The sequence below is a fragment of the Quercus lobata genome, chromosome 8 (assembly GCF_001633185.2).
Source record: "Quercus lobata isolate SW786 chromosome 8, ValleyOak3.0 Primary Assembly, whole genome shotgun sequence".
In the NCBI taxonomy this organism is placed as follows: Eukaryota; Viridiplantae; Streptophyta; class Magnoliopsida; order Fagales; family Fagaceae; genus Quercus; species Quercus lobata.
In genome coordinates, this window is record NC_044911.1 from 38,600,601 (window position 1) to 38,606,322 (window position 5,722).

Here is a 5,722-nt window from a genome sequence, read left to right on the forward strand (position 1 = left end):
ACAGATAACAACTTCTCCGGTCTAGAATTCTGCAATTACAGTGCCATTGAGTGGTCTTATGAATAAATGCAAGTCGATATAATCAGTAAACCAAAGATGGAAAATAAATGAGTCTCATATTTCATTAACCAGATAGACTATAAAGTCAGTGAGGCTCCATCTGAAATGCTAAACATAATGCTGCTGCAGGATAAGTTTTAGGAATTGATTGCTTAACCAAATTCATATATGTACTTGGCAACAAGTTCGAGGTAGATATCACAGGCAACGAAACTCCATAAGTTGGAAATCTAAATAAATCAAAGGCTGTAAATCCTTTCAAATGAACATCGTCAAACATTCGGTAAGGTGAAGCAAAGGTCTTTGACCAGCTTATGTTCCCACATGAAGATGCAAGCATCTGCTTTGATGTTACTATGAAATGTCTGAAGTTTCAAGCAGATACCTTCCACAGTTCCCAATAATGAGCACATTCATTTGGATTAGAACTTTCATCAGGCACAGGGTTACAGCCACCACTCAACCAGGAAAAAAAAAAAGGTACAATATATAGCATCTAGGAATTGTTATAAAGTTAAGAGAATAGTATCATGTGGCAAACCTTCATCTTTGAAGCTGAAGTTCTGTTTCTCCTGCACCACTTATAAAGCCACGCCCCCCACTTCCTCTCCTGCAATTGTACCCCATTTAGATCAAAAGTTGTTCCAAGATTCAAAGATAAACCAAATGAAACACATGGAAATGTGCATACAAATGGAATATGGGAGAAAGAGATGTCAAGAGTGATTGTTTATATTTAGCACCAACCACATGGCACCTTGTATTCTTTAGGTGAGCCTTTGTTCTCCCCTTTCTTTTCAATAAGATTTACCATACAAAAAAAAAAAAAAAATGTAGCACTTTGGCCTTCAAAATTGCAAAACTAACACCCCCCACACCACACACAAAAAAAAAAAAAAAAAACACTCTTGAGTGTAATACATTATGCCCTAAAACTTAAGAGACAAAGGGTTACATCAAAAGGGCATGAAGCAACCAAAAATTATGTCAAATAAAATTAAGAGTGAAAAAAAAGGGATAAACTTTACAGCTTAGCTGATGAAACAAAGCTTTAGAGAAGTGCAATTGGAGATCCTCTTGTACCCTATTTGAATTTTTTTTTTTTTAAATCAATAAATATATTTCAAGTTGCCACAAAGAAACCTAGATTTGTCTGCCAAAAATAATACAATACAATACAAGTATACAACGAAACAAAAACAAAACAAAAATGAAAGAAGGAGAAGACAGGTCAAGGACCATAGAGTGAGGGGTAAGATAATCTAAGCCACACTTTTGAGAGGGGTAACAGATTCTATTTTAGCCCAGCTTTTCCAGTTAAGCGAGTGAGAGTAGGAAATCAGCATAAAGAACTATAACTAGAAGTCATTCCAAATTCAACCCAAAGTAAAATTTCTAACCTGGTCAGTTTGTCTGAGACCAATATCCCCACGTTTATAGGGAAGTTTTTTTTATTTTTATTATTTTTTATTATTGGTAAGTTACACACGTACCCAAGTCTTGAACCCATGACCTCATCCTCCATCGAACACTTGCAAGGGGAGGAGGTGCCAATTGAGCTATAGCTCATTAGTCCCATGTCATAGGAAAGATTGGGACAAAAACTGCAAATCCTGATAATAAGTTGCAATTTACACAAAGCAGGTGAGTCCAAATAGTACAGTTAGTTTACATTAAACCATAAATGCCAATTACTTCAAATTTTCTTCACATCAAGCAAAATGAGCGTGTCCATTTAGAATGTATAAGACTAACCTTTCCAAATCTAAGAATTTATGCCAACACAAAAGTCAGAACTCTTAATTAGCTTTGGTATGTACATGAAATCATTTTCACATGACACCACAGAATTCATGTTAGAGTATATAGAAACTATAATGGCCAATCACCATAACACATTTGTCAAAAAAGCTGAGTCTCAAGAAGCAAAGAAAGTGACTTCATATTGTAATATCACCAAATGTGTGTATGGTTAGGATCAAGTATATGATGAAATCTACAACACATGCATTTTCTGGTCTATCGCCATTTCTAAAGTCTCTCCAAAATAGAGGATAGGGTTGCCTATCAACCATCCTTCCTAAACCCTTCAGAAGCAAGAGCTGTGTGTATTGGGTATGACCTGTTTATTGTCTTGTTGAAGCAACTATAAGTAAACAGGTTCCACAGATTATTCTTAAAATCCAAAATGCTAATTAAAAAATATTTTCAGAAGAAAAAGAAAAGGCTCTTTGGACGGCCATTAAGTAGACAAGAGTGCAAGTATCATCTACTCAGTAGCATCGTGAAATATTTTTTTATTTAAAATGTATTACTCAGCTTTGTTTCACTACATTTTTCCCAATGAGCTTTAGTTCAAATGGCACCTCTTCCCCTTCTACAAGCAACATGCAGAGTGAGGCGATGGATTCAAGATCTACTAAGTGCAAATGTTCTGAGAATTGTGACAAGTTTGAAATGATACAATCGCACTGTTCTGAGAATTGTGACAAGTTTCAATAGTTCCCTACTTCCCTTTGAATCTATGCACCCAAAACTTCCACAAAAAAAGGAACAAACATACCTGTACAGCTACCAAAAAAAAAAAGTAATGGTGAGAAAATTGAAAGTGAAAAGTCGAGAAGAAGCATTGGTAGTCTACTGGTACTAGGTTGAAGATAGAGAGAAAAATAATAACAAAGAGGAAGACAAAACATAAAAATGATAAAAGTGAAGATATAGATGAGAAGAAATTCAAAAGTAAGGAGGGTAGAATTCGAAGAGTAAAGACTAGAAGTCGTGGATGAGAAAATACAAAGTAAAGGGGAAATAAAGTGGTGTTATGAAACTAAAATGTCGAAATAGAGGCAAAAAAAGAAGTAGGGGTAGGTGGCGATAATTAATGAAATGTCATGTTTCTCTTTTTCACTGGTTGATAGACTTTTTAAATATATATATTTTTTCATTCAATGTGTATTGTCTGGGCTCACGCTGGGGCTCATGTAGATGAGCCTGGTCGAACTTGAAGTTCTTGTCAAGTCTGGAACACCCAGTGATCGTAAACATGCTGGTAATTCATTCCATCAATCTCCATCCCTCTTGTAATAATTCTCTGAGCGCAAAAAAAAATTACATTTTACATACTTTTTCTTCTAGTGCTACATGTATTTAGCCAGTATGTAAGTATCATATGAGACATGGATACTTCATAGTAATACTTTCAACTTTCAAGTTACGAGGTATTGTTAGTTTCATCAGTTTTATATTGAATTCACTTATAGCTAGCACCATGTCATCACAGCGAAGATATTGCCAGTTGTGAGAAGGCAGCATTTATTGCTTTGCACCCTGTTAATCTGCAATGCTGTTGTAATGGAGGTAAGTGCTATCAGAAACAATGTAAACAACATATATTGTAGACTTAGAAGCTAGAATCATAAATGTACTTGATGTCTTAATTTTTCAGACGCTTCCTATTTTTCTGGATAGTTTGGTCACAGCCTGGGGTGCTATCGTTATTTCAGTAACTTTGGTACTTTTGTTTGGCGAGGTTAGTTTCTTATCTTGGGGTATGTAATTAGTTACGTGGGGCAAGAAAATATATGTGCGCAAAAATGCATGTCCCCGAACAAGAAGTAGACCAAAGGATATGTAGAAGTTTTGGTGAGTTGATATGCACTCATCAATCATCATGCAAAATATCATTTTAATTTAACATTAATTGGGATCTGAACTTTTTATAGCAGATTTTACCCCCAAGCTGTTTGCACTCGATATGGTATGGCAATTGGTGCAGCAGTGGCTCCAGTTGTCCAGATACTTGTTTGGCTTTGTTTTCCTGTTGCTTATCCAATAAGCAAGGTGATATTCTTTGGTTCACTATAAATCCCTTTAATTTTTTTCAAGGTGCTAATATAATGTTAATTCAATACATATGTCGTTGTCTTCATGAATGATCCTTACTCTTGGTGGAATTTTACCAGCTATTAGATCGCTTTTTGGGGAAAGACCATGATGCACTTTATCGTCAAGCTGAACTGAAGACATTGGTTGATTTTCACAGTAATGAGGTATTTTATTTTCACATGCATTAACATTAAAGGATCAATTACAAAAATCATTTACTACTTGTTTTATCAGTCTGTTCACTAAATGAATCAAAATTTTTCAATGCATTTTAATCTCTTTTATTTTTTATTTTTTTTGGGGGGGGGGGGGTTGGTTTGGGTTTCTTCTTTTAAACCACTGCAACTCTTTCTTTTCTGCCTATTGATGAAGTGATTGTCTTCTTGTTAACTGGTATGTAGGCTGGAAAAGGTGGAGAACTGACACATGATGAAACAATGATCATTGCGGGAGCGCGCTTGAACTTACTAAGAAAACAGCAAGGTACGCAATGACTCCTATATCTGAAACTTTTGCAATTGACATCAATGCCAAACTTGACAGGTTTGATTAGTCTTTGTAAAGGAAGAAATAAGTTGCATTTATCAGTCTCCTCATGATGATTAAATGTCTTTCTCTATCTGGCGATTATATAAGGATTTGATGAAGCTAATTTTGGAGAAAGAGCATAGCAGAGTGCCAGTATATTATGAGCAACCGAGAAACATCATCGGACTTATATTGGTAGATGTTTCATGCAATGGTGTACCATGTTTACGCTGTCCATAGTTCATATTAATTTTTCCCACAGGGCTAATTTGCATTACTTGAGTATACAATAAATTTAGCAAGAGAAGTGAGGGTGGACATTCATGTTGAAAGGCATCCTCAAGAGAAAAGTCTAAAGAGCAAGAGAGCACTTAAGAAGTTGAAGAGTCTATCAATGAATAGAGGATTATCCAAGACCAAGAGCAAGAAGTGGTCAAAGGACTTTCACCCAGAAGTCCTGCATATCAATGATGAGCCACTTCCAAATTTTAGCAAAGAAGGGGAAGCTAGCTATTGGTATCATAACACTAGAAGATGTCATTGAAGAGGTCTTACAGGTATGAGGAACTTTGTTTTATTTAATTCTTCTCTTCTTATACCCTCAAGAAATTAATACCCCTATCCATTTTGTTCTTTTAGGAGGGAATCTATGATGAGACAGATCATTGTGATGGGAGTTAATAATTGAAAAGCTTCTTTTTCTACAGAGACATACCGGCATACAACAAGCTTCTTTTACTATAGAGACACATACAGGCGTACAACAAGCTTCTTTTACTACAGAGACCCAAACAGGCATACAACAAGATTCTTTAAAAGCTTCTTTTACTAAGAGGCATATAGGCACACGACATTGTTCTAACTATAGGAAGATGATAAAGATTTGTACTATGACTCCATTAGATTTTTGAAATGAATGATACATATAATTGAAAGGACAAAGCAAAGAATATCATGACCTTGGACCAAATCTGGATTTTTTAATTTATAATTTCCTTTTCTTTTTTGATACTATTGAAGAACATAACTACATGCCAAAGCTTAATAAGTTACAAGCCCATATAGTATCTACATAATATCTAAAAGCTAAAGCGTAGTATTTATTGTTACAATGCTCTTGTTGAGCCATATTAGTGTAGCATTTTGGTCCACTTTGGTCAATTTTGGTTCAGTTCGGTCCACTTTGGTCCTTTTAGAAATATCGATCCAATTTGGTCCATTTAGAGCCATTTGATATGTGATGCAAGTT

The 5,722-nt window shown here is 35.2% G+C and overlaps 1 pseudogene; it reads left to right on the forward strand.

Annotated features, from left to right (window-relative positions):
• The first annotated feature begins 2,946 nt into the window (after positions 1 to 2,946).
• On the forward strand, positions 2,947 to 5,154 carry LOC115956846 (annotated as a pseudogene).
• The last annotated feature ends 568 nt before the right edge of the window (positions 5,155 to 5,722 follow it).